Source organism: Parambassis ranga, chromosome 13, assembly GCF_900634625.1.
Source record: "Parambassis ranga chromosome 13, fParRan2.1, whole genome shotgun sequence".
Lineage (NCBI taxonomy): Eukaryota > Metazoa > Chordata > Actinopteri > Ambassidae > Parambassis > Parambassis ranga.
The window spans coordinates 20117651-20132811 of NC_041033.1; the positions used below are offsets into that span (position 1 = coordinate 20117651).

At 41.7% G+C, this 15161-nt stretch overlaps 1 non-coding gene across 1 annotated transcript; it reads left to right on the forward strand.

Annotated features, from left to right (window-relative positions):
- Positions 1-14367: 14367 nt before the first annotated feature.
- Positions 14368-14439, forward strand: trnaw-cca (transfer RNA tryptophan (anticodon CCA)). The gene has a single exon. It is a non-coding gene; the product is annotated as a tRNA-Trp (tRNA).
- Positions 14440-15161: the final 722 nt, after the last annotated feature.

The window sequence follows — 15161 nt, forward strand, 5'->3', positions numbered from 1 at the left end:
ATGCATTGTGAACACCTGCAGTGCCGTTAGGACACAAGCTCAGAGAGAATTGAATATGCAGAGCCTCTGGACTTTAATTGGAGCATAATCAAATCTACAGTAGACTTCTGTGGCATGATTTATGCTGCTTTGCATTTTAGACAGCAAGAATGGAAATTTTTTTTTTTATATTAAAAAAAAATCTGCTAATTTAGGCCACTAGATTTGGCCAAATACCAAGAACACGGAAGGATACAGATGCTACTTGTAGTTTTATTGGTGCAAAACTTTTGAAGCTGCTTGTCCTACAGCAGAAAAACACCTGATGTCACATTACTGTATGTTTGGGGGGGGTGCTGTATTATGGCTGATTAAAAACACTCATACCTAAATGCCAGGATGGATCCTGTCTGCTGTGCTGTGCAGGGACTGCAAATCAAATATCCATTTCAATAATTCAGGAACCAATTACACAATTTAATTCATTGCCTTGATGTTTTTATGACTCTATGGTTCATAACCTTAATGTGGTAGATGTTATTAGCGTGCAGGTGTGAAAGCAAGAGACATCTAAGCGTAGCATGGGACGGTAAAGACACATACTATCAGACATGGTGTACAAGCTTTGATGTGTAGAAATGAACTGGAACTGTGCAGACGCCAAGGATTGAGCTAATACACGTCATAACACACACACACCGAGGCAGCACGCTACACTGCTACACAGCTAGAGAATGCACTGTGTCTTAATTCAACACCTTCAGATTTTTCATCTTTTTTTTTCTCTCATGTGTTGCTGGTTTTTACACCCAGGAAAAACAGAAATCGAAACTAAAAAGTGAAATCCAAAGACTGTAGCCTGGAGCGATCACTGCAGACGCCGTGATGCCAGCAGCTCCTCTCCCTCCTGTGTCCGTTTGGGTATCTATTGGCATAAAGTGATTAGACACCAGTCAGGTCGGTAAACATGAGCAGGCTGTGCACGGTTTACAAACAGGATTTTAGGGTTTCTAAGTTCAGTTTCTCCTCCCGCCTCTGCGCGTCTGTAAAAAGTTGCATCTTAACATCAATTAGACCCTTAAGGGAAAGAATGGAGCTGTACTTTAAAAAAAAGAAGCTATTAAACAAATGTGAATTATGGAAATGGCATTTTCAATCCATAGGCCTGGTTCTAAACGCACTCTGCAGGGACCATTTGGCCAGCGGGAACAGGTGACTAAACCTCCATTACACATTCATTTGTGTTTTTATTCAAATTTCTTATTCGCATTAAAAAAAAAAGGGGAGAAAACACAAAAAGCAAACAGAAATGAGGGAAATGGCTTTCACTGCCATTAGATAATGACATGCTATACAATATAAGAAGGCAGTTAAACCACTCAACACCTCTACATAAACAGCTTAACCCATTCACAGGTGCTAAAAGGGATAATCGCAGTTTTTCAGCAGCGTGATGTTTGATGCTGAGTTCAGGACTAAGTGAAAAACATTACATTTCCACCCCTGACTGACTCTCCTCTGGTTGTTAAAGGCCTAACAACAGCTTTAAATCACACAGCAAACCTCCCCGACAAGTAATTGCCAAACTTTATCTGATTAGCTAAGTGCAGAATATATTTTCTGTGGGTTCCGCCTCATCACGCTCATCCTGCCCTTTGTCGTGGAGGCAGAGACGAGACAGACCCAGATCAGAGCGTCGCCTGATGAATGTGTCCGAGATATACCTCACAGGTACCGCTTTACACAGAATTACAAATATGGCGAGGCAGCTTGTGACAGGGCAACAGTGCGGCTAGCGGTGTGCACCCAAGTGAGACAAAATACAGCCAGATAGTAAATCACTGGCTCTGGCTCCTGGGCTGAGAGCAGCAGCAGCAGCGGCGGCGGCGGTGGTGGAGGCAGTCAGACTGTTGAGCTGCATTGAGGATGAGGCGCCGTATTGGCAGTGATCTCAGGATGTGTTTGAAGTGATGAATAGTGGGACGCAAATATACAACATATCTGGGCATATCCAGTCACTCAGCATACAGCCAGGCTTTGCTCTTACAGGATAAAACCACCTCACCTCCTCAGTCCAGAAGAAAACCCCTCGAGCTTTCTGTTTCCGCTCAAACACAAACACTACCTGCACATTTCTGAACGGAAACAGTCTGTGTGCTGTGAAATCATTTTTACACCTGACCAGGATGCAGACTCCACTTTTGGAACTGAATGTTGTTGAAGAACAAATTGCCGTTAGCCTGCCATTACCATTGTGCCTGCTGCAGAGCCAACAGTACAGTGATCGCTCGCTATAACGTGGTTCACCTTTAGCGGCCTCGCAGTTTCACTGATTCTTTTTGAGTCTAATTTTCTGCATCCTGATTGGCTGTAGACCAATGTCAATCAGTCTCCTCGGTGCTGTGTTTCCTGTACAGTGCAGAATGCGTACTGATAGCAGGTATTGATCTTTGGTTTCATTCTATAATACTGGACTTATTTTTTACGAAGGTTTGAACTTTGAGGGTGTCTAAACAAGACAGAAAGTGTGAGAATGTTAATGTCTGTCTGAGAAAGGTGTATAAAGTGTGTAGTGAGGGGTTTTACAGCCTTAAAACATTGATAATAATTGTAAAAAACAAAGCGGACTACTTCAGGGATTTCGCCTATCACAGGTTATTTTTGGAGCGTAACCCCCGCGATTAACAAGGGTCCACTGTATATCTTTACAAACAAGTATCAAAGGAAAATGTTCAAGCGACAGCTTTCTGATAACTTCATAATTAAATGTTCTGTTACTTGTGAAGTGGACCAGATCTCATCAAGGTGTCCTGCAATGTAGGAGGCAGTCTACTGAGGTGTGGACCCCATCTGAAGGAGACGCTGACACATGACACAACAAGGCTGTCCCCTGCCTTGTTGTGTCATGTGTCACTACCTCCAACAGCCATTAGTCCTTCTTCTTCTTCTTCTAAAATCTTAAAACACAACAATGCTAACGAGCCTCAAGTGGTGTGCTATTTGAATTCAATGCCATGTATGGTGACAGAGACGTCATTCAAGGGTGCAATGACGGAGTGGATAAAATGATCTATATGTTGAAGTAGCTGCATAAAGCCTCCCTGCACTTTTCAATTTTAAAAACCTGCAACCCTTTATGTCTTCTCTACACTGTGTGATTTTTATCAGTCTTATAAGACCATTGCATGACACACTATGCGACGTGAATCTAATAAACTTTGGTTTGACATCAAGTTTGATGCGTGCAGATTGTACGATGACCATATCCTTAATGGCAGGCGACCACAGGTTACAACGTACGTCAAGATGCGAGGAGGAGGAGGAAGACGTGGATGCGGGGTGACAGGTCGTAGCAGCTGTCACACTGTGAGTCAGTCATCCTAAATTTCTGACACCGCTAGAATTTTATCTCAGCTCATCTTTGGTTGCAGGACGCTGACAACGGCCGGCGTGGAACCTGCCTCACAGTGCGATGTAAGACCACCGATTTAGAGCCACGACCAAAGATATCTCCACGATTCTCCTACGATGGTCATCTTTCGTCTGTGACAGGCCAAAATCGTGCAGAGTAAAATGGGCTTGAGCTGCTGGCGGAAGGTTTGGTTGTTGTCCTGCTTCATGGAGGAACACAAAAGGTAACACAACCAAAGGGTAACAAGGCCAACGACTGTAACAGCCCATAGGAGGATCTGCCCTATGTGGTCCGACCACAGACTTCCCTGGAGCCGTGATTTCTGACACCGAACCTTAAAAAAAGAAAAACAACTTCAAAATTTTTTCCTAGTCTCTCTTGGCTGCAGTTCAGGAGTGAAATACCAGAGCTAGAAATGAAAAAATCCCACATTCAATATCTGTACAAGAGAGTCAGGGTGTGTGCTCCTTACTCTGACTGTGTGCCACGTTGAAGAAATAAGAGGGAATGTAAAAAAAGTACATTTTGCAGACCTTGTCACAAGGGATTAAAGAGTATTGGGACATGATACACAAATATGACAAACTTGTGATAACAGTGACGGAATGGAATTGGAAATGTTGTACTAAGTTTAAAGAATTTCCTTTTATATCACACCCGAACCCACCCTGCTGTCAGAGTGATACACCGACTTCTGGGCTCGGCGCTGTAATATCAGAGGAGTCCTAATTCCTTTGTTGTGAGGTGTTGTTGTAATTTCTTTAACACTTCACATGCAGTGGTGAAGGCATCACTTCAGTTCAGCAGACCGGCAACATTATTAGTGAATATGTTTCCTTGTTTAAACAACACATCCTCACACACAAACAGCAGGATAGACTGATCACCAGTGAAGCCCAAACATTATGTAGAAAAGGCCGATGGAATTTTAGTCAACACTAAGTGACAGCAACTCCCTCACTACTCTGTTTTTACTTTACTGGTGTTCATGGTTTGGTTTGATCTGAGCACCGGGTTCAGGAAGAGGAAGAGTTTTAGATACAAATCTCAAAGAGGAGATTTAATGCTAACTATATGATGCTAACATAAAACTGCCAAAGGGTGCACATGAGGGTGGCCCCCGAAAATGAGATAAAAATTTTATCACCACTCTAAGCAAGCATGACTATTTTTATATCAATGTATTTATATCAAACATGGGAACTGGTTTAATAACGTTTTTTTTTTTTTTAAATTACATTAAGGATTAATATACCGTATTTTCTGGACTATAAGTCACACTTTTTTTCATCCTTTGGCTGGGTATGCGACTTATCCTCAGGTGCGACTTATATATAAAAATATATATTAGCCTTGTGCCCTGACGTTCATCACAGATATAATGGCAGCTGTTCTGTCCCTCTTCTGACGGTTCTCTTCCACCTCCAGCTTGTCCACACTTTGCATTCCGAGCATAGGTGACGCGCACATTCATTGAACGTGTGCTTGCAGCTGAAAAGATTGGTCGATAGGTCGCTAATTCCAGATATGAGCGCACAGTAGTCTGTCCTTTACCTATTTATAGGATGTTTATAGGCATTTCTGTGCGGTGAAGCGAATCATTTCCCCACGTGAGAACTTGTTGAAATGTTTCTCACTCTCAGTGCGTGAGACTTGAGAGCCCTGCAGCCGCACCACTTAAGTGAAGAGAAATTCAAGAGGCAACGTAACGCTAAAAACTTAGTGATTTTACATAGGCCCGCCTCTTGTGGTCGCCACAGAATAGACACCACTCTGTGTTTATTAATGGAGACAGCGAATAAACGCGCAGTGGCGCGTTTTACTACATGTATTTCAGGAACCTGACTGTACAGAAAATCCAAAGTCTGTAACCTGTGACCCAAAAAATTACAATATTTCAGAGCTCCCCCTAAAAGTCTCAAAGTCGGCTTTTCCCTTGGAGCTTGTGTCCTTTCTTTGGCTGGCACGACTAATAGTCCAGAAAATATGGTATAATAAGGACATAAAGCAAACATACAAGGTTTTATAAAAACCTTAATTAGAAAAACTTTGTTTAATAACACCTGTCCTGAAATCATCTCCTTTTTTTAATGTGTACGGCTTGTTATTTTACCAGCCATATGGCCGTCTCTCAGGAATTAATTAATTTCATTTATACCTTTGGAAAGATGGCCTTTCTGCGACGCACACACAGTGACATCAACATGCTGCAAACACGGAGCTCTTAGAACACCCTGTTGCGGCCCACCGTACTTCCTGTGCCACTCCTGCCAGACTGCATGAAAACATATTTACATATATTTTAAGGTTACACACACACACAAAGAGACACAGTCTTACATGATTCATTCTGCTGCTCAGTATTCCTCTGGGTAAAGGACATGTTCTCTTATCATTACCACTCAAATATATGGTGTATGATTAATGTAGGTATATAGTGTATATCTGGAAAAGTCTGAATTATACTTTAGTGATATAACATTTGACAGCCAGTGCTGTTTCCATCTGTGTTGTTCCCAGATGAGAAATAAAGGTTAAACTCCATCCTCATGGGGCATGTGTGACGGCTGTACATTATCTTATGACTCTCTCGGCTGCCTCATCAAACAATGCCATTATCCCTGATCAGTGTGTGCTACATGGGAAGATAAGACCCGCTACATTATACAGAGGTTGTATATACTGCAAGAGGCAGACAGTACACTCTCCCCGGCAGCCACATTAAATCACATCCTCTCAGCAGAAAGGTGTCTCCTCTGGTTTGAACTCATGTATAAGCCTTTGCAGCGTGGGGGCCTCATCTCCCTTTTAAAACACCTCCCATTCGTCCTCTGTGGAGGTCTCTGATGTCCTGCAGCACACATTACTAAACAGTGCAGTGCACGGATAGACTCCTTTGCAGATCCAAATTCTAATTATGTAAATGAAGAAGATTTTATTTTAAGATGGAATGCTGATGGTGAACTTTTCATTTTTTGGTGGGGGTAAAACATGATTCTGCTTGGCTGGAAGGTCAGTCGCTTTCTTTCATTAAATGTCCGTCCGTGAAGTATGGCCAACAAGGTATAATCACCGCTCTGTGTTAATATGCTTATCAAATCCTGGGTTCCAGGCACAGACGTTAGACGTTTCCTATCAGATATTCAGCATCAAATATGCACCGGGATCACTAGGGCAGTTTTGGGGACACTGCACCTGCTACAGGGTTCCTTCCTGACATCACATAAAGGATCGTGCAGCCTGAATCGTGGCTACGCCTGACTGAAGACATCATCTACAATCTGTTTGGGCTGAGGCGTTGTGCATTCTAAATGCATGCTGCAGAGGGAAATTACCCGGGCTCATCTGAATGTGTGTTATTCCAGCGCACAAGAAGTTTAAATTCACAATAAAGGCGTTTCAATGTAATGCATTCTGTCAGTGTTTGGTCTGCTTTATGGAACAGAAATTGTTTACTTTAAAGGTATGTCCTTTAAAGTAAACAAATTCATCACAAATTCATCTCACCAGGTTTCAAACTGTGTTCTTGTGGACGAACCACAGGTGGACCGGACTGGCCGCTATGCTTGTGAGGAAGTGCTGACATGACAGTTAAAGGCAACTTTTTTAAACACTCAGACTGAACACTAATTAGCATTAGCACGCTAACTCCCAAAGAGCAGCTGTGTTTTCCCTTTGGTGATTAGTTGAAGGCTGATGACAGACACATTGTAAAGTCTCAGTCTACACTGTGACCTTTTAACCTAACCAAATAGTTTTGCTACCTAATTCTATTTAACTACAGTGCCCCTAAATGTAGGTTTCTGCCACCTTGAAAAGGCAGCTGGAAATGTTGGTGATTAGTGACATCACAAATTCATCTCACCAGGCTTTGAGCTATACTTGTGGCCGAACCACAGGTGGACTGGACTGGTCATAGGCGTAGTTTTAGCATGGACAGAGGGGACGCATCCCCACCAATAATTTGATTACCTTCTAAAAATCCTCATTGGGTGCAGGAAGATCCAATGGAATCTTCGATCCCCACCAATGTCTACACCCTTGGGACTGGTCGTTATGCTTGTGCTGACATGACAGTGAGTAGCAACTATTATGTAAACACAACCACCAAACGCTATGTAGCATTAGCATGCTAGCTCCCATAGATCCTAAGCAGCCGTGTTTTCCCTTTGGTGATGACAGGCAGATGGTTCAGCCAATCAATGACAGAAATTGGAGGCGTGTATGTGAAATCATCACAACAGAAGCCAAGACACTGATGCGGGTTGGAGAAACTAGGCTTGTACCACATGGTAAAGTTTCAGTCTACACCTTACCAAGTAGTTTTGCTGCCTATTTCTATTTAAACTGCAAATATAAGAAAAGTGAGACAGTTGAGACTGCATAACAAGATCCCTTTCCACTGGAGGAGCAGTGGAAGAAAAGTGACCGTGCATTTCGAAGCTCCACTTAATGCAAAGGATAAAAAAAAGAAACTATATCTTTGTTGAAGTCCTGTAGTGATGCTGATGCAGTCAGAACAAGCACATCAAACCTCGCAGCATCACTGTCATCCCCATAATCACAGTAAAGAATGTCCGCTCCGCTACGTCTCTCCTCGGAGGAACTGTGCGGAGGAAGGCCTGCCAGCCATGCCAGGATGGTTTCACATATGATCCCCTGTCCAACGCACAGTGCATACCTGTTTTATTTTTAAGTTTGCCGCTAACAGAAAGTGAAATGAAATAATTTGTATTTATGCTTTACATGAAGGTAAAATTGGAATGCAAACTGAGTAAAGTGTTGTCTGGGGTTATTTTCATCGCTCAAATATTGAAACCAAAACACCGCATCATGCTAAACAGATACAAGCTTCAGTAAACCCTGCAGTGTTCCTAGATTTGTACCTCACAAACTCGTGGCGCACACAAATCTCTGAGCAGTGATAACTGTCATCCTGAAGGTCAAGACTTTCAATAGCCTGTCTTCAGAATCTGAGATAGCCAAGGTATGAAGAGATGGAGATAGAATAAGAAAAAATGATTATAGTGGAATCTGGCATTTTCTGGATGAATGCACTTTGGCACTCAGAGACTGATTGTGAGTGACACTCTATGACCAGTCCCAGCCTGTCTGAGCATCTGTGCTGTCAGAGACGGCGAGGGGGAGAAAGGGGGTCTGGTTGTGTTATCATGCGGCTGTTATTCTCCAGCTGAATAACTTACAGCTGGAAGATTACACTCGACAATGGTATGAAAGAATAAAGTGAGGTTGGCATTTCTTCCTCTTCTCGCGGAGCTCTGTCAGGTGACTTAATGCACTCCTGGCAGCCATGTTTGGAGACCTTTAGCTCGCAGCTTCACTGCTTTTTAACGGCTGATTGTGCTTCTAGACAAAGTGACAACTCTGTTGTGGTGAGTGAATGTATTAGATGTGGCTTAGATTTGCATTGGATTGATTCTGTGTCAGGCTAATGATGTCAGCTCGTTTGCTTGTGAAACATAGCATGACTTGCTATAACTGTCTTAGTTTTAACACATCAGATTTTCACACCAGATAATTAGAGCTACCAGAGCTGTGTGCGTGGCCAGGGGGATAAACCTCAGCATCCAGGAATGGAAACACCAAACACTGATTCTTATTTTGTATTTTCAGACTCATTGGATCTAATAAAATCAATGGGTGGATATATGTTTAAAAACAAAGCCTACACTGCTGGGCAGACATTGTAACTTGAATGCATGGTTGATGTTTGGCGAATGTTGTGAAATGTAGTCTCGAGGGTTACATATGCCGTATTAACAGCTGTCAGAAATGACCTCTGCCTCAACTGAAAGACCGGCAAAGATTTCCTCGCTCCACTATCCTGTGTTTATTCATTGCATTTATTGGGAGCCATACTTTAACTTATTTTTAATAATTGTCTTGTATTAATATGAACCTGATTTATATTATTTCACTGCAGATACCACGTTTGGTTTCTTTAGTGCTGTAGCTATGACAACAAGAAGCCTGTTAGCAGCAATAATGTCAGAAGGTACCATGAGTAACTTTGAAATACACATACCTTGTCATCCAAGGGATTAATTCTGTGCAATAATAATAACAGTAATTAGCCTGCCAAACCATTTCTATTTACTCAGCCAAAATTCTCTGGAGTCGCTTCCCCTCACACTTCCAAACCCTCTTCCACCAATTCTAACCGTTTATCTAACATGGAGTGGGATTCATGCGATGACCTGCTTCAACAATATATGCAGAGTTGCTAATAATGCCTTAGATTTTAAAGTTTAAAACTTAAAACCAACAGTTGTGATTCACAAGTGAATGTTTGGATGTTTTTCTGTTTTTCTGGCTCTCACTCGGACACTCACATGACCTGCTTCATATCTGTGATGGTTGCATGTCCTTCCAATTGCACTCATCACAATTTTATTCACACATTTCCCAAAATGTATGACACCATCTTGTCCTAGCAGAGCTGGCATTGACAGCGACAACTTTGACACTGACTAAAGTGATACAAACAAACAATCATCGTACATCCAGCACAAACATGACCTTCCCCTGTGTCACTTTTAGCTTGGTAGTCACTGTCACTGCCAGTTAGCTGATGCTAACTATTGTCAATGTTGGACAAGAAGGGGTGTCTGGTGTGGTGGAAAAATGCTGAATCATATCATTTGTCCTTGTATACTGCCTTGTTAGAGCTAATCTGACTACACATGTGTATGTGGTAGATAGAGAAGAACTGCACCTGCATCACACTCATAGAGGGTTATTGTTTGCAGCCACAATGTCTCACATGATGCCAGGGGAGAACCACTGAGAGCTGTGTCAGACCTGTTGATGTGCTTCTCTCCATGCATCTGCTTGTAATAAAATATAACTTATCAGTGAGTCTTTTCAGAATCTTTATTTTTTGCCACGACACTGGAAATATGTCAATAAAATAGCTGTTACTGTGGCAGTGTCTTTTAAATGATGCTAACTACAGCCAGCGTTTCATTTCCTCATTAGCACTGGTCTGGTTTTACAGGTCAGGGATATGCTTGGCATCCCCTGATAGAGTAGGAGTATCACGTCAAGTCATGTTGCATGGTCTCACTATGCATGTTGTTGTTTTAGTGCATAATTTCATGCTGTGCAGTGTCGATGAAAGACCACCTACAGTTGTTTTAATGTAGCATAAAATGACACAAAATGCCTCGATGTGAAGAACAAAAAGTCGCCCGCAGAGGCGCACTGTTAACATGCTACTCCATGTTAGCATGTAGCCTCACACATTAAAATAATTCATATAAAGTAGTTGCAAAAAAGTAGTATTACATTTAGTTTTTTTAAGAAAGGAGCATACTGAGCGGTACGGCACGGAAACAACCAGCAAAAACCCACTCTCTGAAAAGCTGCAAAACACACACCATGCTGCTATTGTTACCCAAATATTACACCTACAGCCTGAGACATTATGATTCACTTGTTTGCTCTGGCTGTCATTCATTTTTCAGCAGTTAGTAGATAGAAATTCTACATGACAGTCTTCTTTTTTAGGTATCTCTTTCTGATCTGGCTGTTTGGACAGTTTTCCAGTGGACCTCCGTGGTGTTGTCAGTTGTAGCTGCCTGGAGATTTATGATGCAATCGCACAGCCTCCATAGAAAAAAGGAAAGAAAAGTGAGCACGGCAAACAGCCATATCAGGATATAAAAGATATAATTCAGCTTAAACTCATTCCTGCCTGTTCTGCCAATAAGAAGGAGTCAAGACAGAAATGTTTGAATATAATATCAGTCTTTTTCATGCTGATAGCCTCCGCTGCCGCTCATTGTGGTACGGGGAGGAAGATAACATATTTGAAGGTGTGATCTGATTGGAGAGCTGCAATTGTAGGCTGCTGCATGAAACAAAGGTTTCCTTTGGCTGGGAGAAGCAGTTAGGCTGCTTTGTTCTCTCTGCACAGCTCCTGTTGGCTTGACCTAAGTCAGGATGACATGTTCACCTCCTATCCTCAGTACCTATTTCTGGATGACTGTAATTTACTCTGACATTGCTAGGGGCAGCACTTCCTCTGTATTACTCACAATAGAAAATCTCACTAATGTATTTTGGCTGTTATTTATCTCAGGCCAAAAAAAAAGAGGTACAGAAGGATAATATGTGTTTTAGATTATATACTGCACTGTGCATAAGGATTCATCCACATTCAGCAGCTCATTGAACATGAGCACAGCAGCAAAAAGCTCCTAAAACATGTAACAGAGTGACCTTCATTGTTTGCACTAAAGTACTAAAATCTTTAAAAAATATACTTCAGTGAAGAGCCGGGGGCTCTTTCAGAAGCACAGAAGTACAGTAAAAAGAGCAAAAACAGTTCACGTCAGAAAGAACCATGATTCACACTAACAGTGGAAGAACGGTCCTGCCAATGGGTGAGGGTGGCGAGGTACACCTGGACAGGTAATCCAGTCTGTCACAGAGTCCCCGATTCACCTAACATGCCTGTCTGAAGCCAGAATACCCAGAGAATGTCAGGAGAAGTCCTGCAGTATGCGGCTGGGTAGCTAGTCGGGTATTTAATGTCCCTAACAAGGTCGGTACTCAAAGAATCCGTCCACAGAGGCAACAGTAATTCAGGGCTTTGCCAAGGTGGTGTCTTAGTCTGGGCCTGGGTTCTATAACATGAGGACAGTCCTCCAGGCAAAGGCACCAACAGTTGGAAACGCAAACTCACAAGTCCATAATTCAGTCCAGGTCCAGTACCAATGAAGCAGTCCACTCAGGCATCAGTACAGACAGGGAGTAGGCAGGAGACAAAGTCCAAAATGAGGCAGTCAGTAACACAAAGGCAAGAGAGGCGATCGCTGGAATGCTCGGGAGTACAACAACAAGACGATCTGGCAAAGAGTCAGAGGGGGAACAGAGTCCGAAATACAGGAAGACATCCAGGTAGATCAAAGCGTGGTCTCTGTCACTGGTGGGAAAACCCGAAGGAGACGACAGAGAAAACCCACCCAGGTACGGAGAGAACACGCAAACCCAACACAGAAGGCCCGAGGAAACTTCCTGCTGTAACCTGACGGTGCTACCCTCTGCACCATGCCTGGCATCATGCAGTCTTATCCTAGTTTGATCATATCGTGGGTGCATGAAACACTTGAATCCTCTTTATTTTGAATATTTACAGTACTCAGGTTTCTGATCATCTCATCAGATGCTGTGTCCTTCAACTGATTGATTTCACCAGCGTGTTCAGAAACCTGAATAAAGTGTTTTAAAAGCATCTGTGATCCAAACATGTGATCCATGTGTCTGAAGTGTTTTCATAGACACAGGAAGCTGCTGCTTTAAGGAAAGAACAGTCTGATTCTTTTCGACATTTCACAGTCTCTGTGTCATTTTCACTGAGATTTGGAAATTAATCTGTAAATATCTCGTCATTACCTTTGAGAATATCTAAGAGGAACGCATGCTGAGTACTTTCATTTGACTGATCCAGCAGTACATACTTGTAACTCTCTGTATTTTTGGTGAACCATGAAGTGTGTTTTTTTTTCCAGGGACCTTTGGGAATATGTGGTAAAGTGAGGCCGAGTTAACTGGAAACTCATTTTAATCAACCTTTTTCTCACCACACATAATAGGCTACATTTTGCTATCTAGTCCATCAGGATAATCACCTTTGGTGTCTAATGGTGCAATCAGGTTTGAGTCTGTATCACAGTTTAAATCAAAGAACCTGGCATAAAAGGAGTCTTTCAGAGGTCTGAGGGTCTGATGGAGGAGGAGGGCCGCCGCAGCACGGCCATTTGAATAAAATATGCTTGAAGATTAAAACCAGCCTTTGCTGCCATTCTAAAGGGGAAACATGGGGAAATTTATATAATCAAAGGGGCGCTTATGAATGGCAGCGTGCTTTGCTTTGGATTGGAGTTCAATTTTTCTTTTTCTTTTTTCTTCAGCAGCAGAGACAAATTAAAGAGATGGAGATAACGTTCCCTCAAAGGCAGTCACTTATACTCGGGGCTGTAATGTTGCCTGCTAGACTGCGATTTTCTATTATTATTATTTTTTTGAATATTCTTTATCTCAGCATTGTGAGAAAAAAAACTGAAAATATTGTCAATCAAGGAAGTTCAAACAGAAACTCTGAGTCAACAGTGAAAAGCAACAAACACAATTTCAGGGTTGTGAATCTCACCGCTTGTTGTCAGATATTGATTTAGACGTGGAGCGAGCAAATTGACAAATTAACTGCTGCTGTTCTGTGATTCAGACTTAAAAGGTAAACAAGCCACATGCTAGTTATTATTATCAGTGATGTTGTTGTATTGCTGCGTTTCTGGAGCTCAGACCTGTAGCGACCGGCGAGATGCAGCCAGATCCTGAGAGGGCTGGGAGCTGTGCTCTATTTATAAAGCACGGGGCACTTGGCTGTCCTCATGAATAAACTGCAGTGGGATGACTGCTTCCCACTGGGCTTACAGTACGGAAGTGAATGGGAGGATGATATCCACTGGTGTTTATAGGCGGGAAAAAATGCTGGTGGTTCTATTTTGAATTATACTTACACTGCCAACTGGTAACTGATTAATATATCTATATATATATAATTTAAAGCAACTCAACTGCAGTCCTTTTTCCCATCTGGCCATCCTGACGTGCGTCTGTTCTCTAAATGCTTGCTCACCATAGCCTCTGAGCACCCAGTGTCCACAGCATTCAACTGGATCACACTATGTGTGTGAATCCACTGGTCCATGTGTGACCTCGACTTTTTTCACCTCCTCTGCCAAATGCTTCAGATCTCTGGGAGTATGATAAATGTAGTTTAGTTTAGTTTAGTTTAGTTTAGTTTAGTTTAGTTTAGTTTAGTTTAGTTTAGTTTAGTTTAGTTTAGTTTAGTTTAGTTTAGTTTGGTTTAGTTTTCGCTTATTTGACAGTTATTAAAGTTATTCATAATTACTGTGATATATACAGATATATAGACATATGTTTGAGACCTCGTGGCGCAATGGTAGCGCATCTGACTCCAGATCAGAAGGTTGCGTGTTCAAATCATGCCGGGGTCATGACAGTTCTTTACCTGAATTTCCCCTCAGGGATCAATAAAGTATCAATCTGCCTCTATATATTTCAAACACATGGCTGTTATGTTTTGTTGAACTTGTTTGCTTTCATTTTCAGTCTGTATTTCTCATTTTGACATTTTAATTTGAAATTTAGTTGCTGTATTGAATGAATTCCTCGCTGACTGCCTAGTTAGTTAGTATTGTTACCATGGCAACCTTGTTTTTTTTGTTCATTTACAGCTGTAAAGTAGTAAACATATTTTTGTTGTTGTGTGTATTTTACAGTTTTCTTGTGTTTTCATTCGATGCTGTGGAAGAGAAGAATTTTTTTTTTTCTTGTCAAACTAAACGTCACCATCAGTGACTCTTGGCTTTGGTGCTGTGTAAATTCCACATTCAACTGCAGCTTAATCCAGGTTAAAGTAATTCTAATTATTGAAAATAGTTTCTAACATTATCTGTTACAGAACGTTAAGGTGATGTATCAACAAAGTCCTTTTATATGAAATAGTCAGAATATGTAATTAAGGTGTAATTAGGTGTTAATAATATGTAATTAGGTGTTAAAAAGCAGAGTAATGTGATGGCTGTCACTATGATTATTTGTGTCGGTAAATCATGTCAATATTTCAAAAGGAAAAAAACATGCTCCAGACATGAAACACAATTCCAACTGAAATGTGTTCAATTGTTAAAATCATGATTTCACACGAAACAGTCAG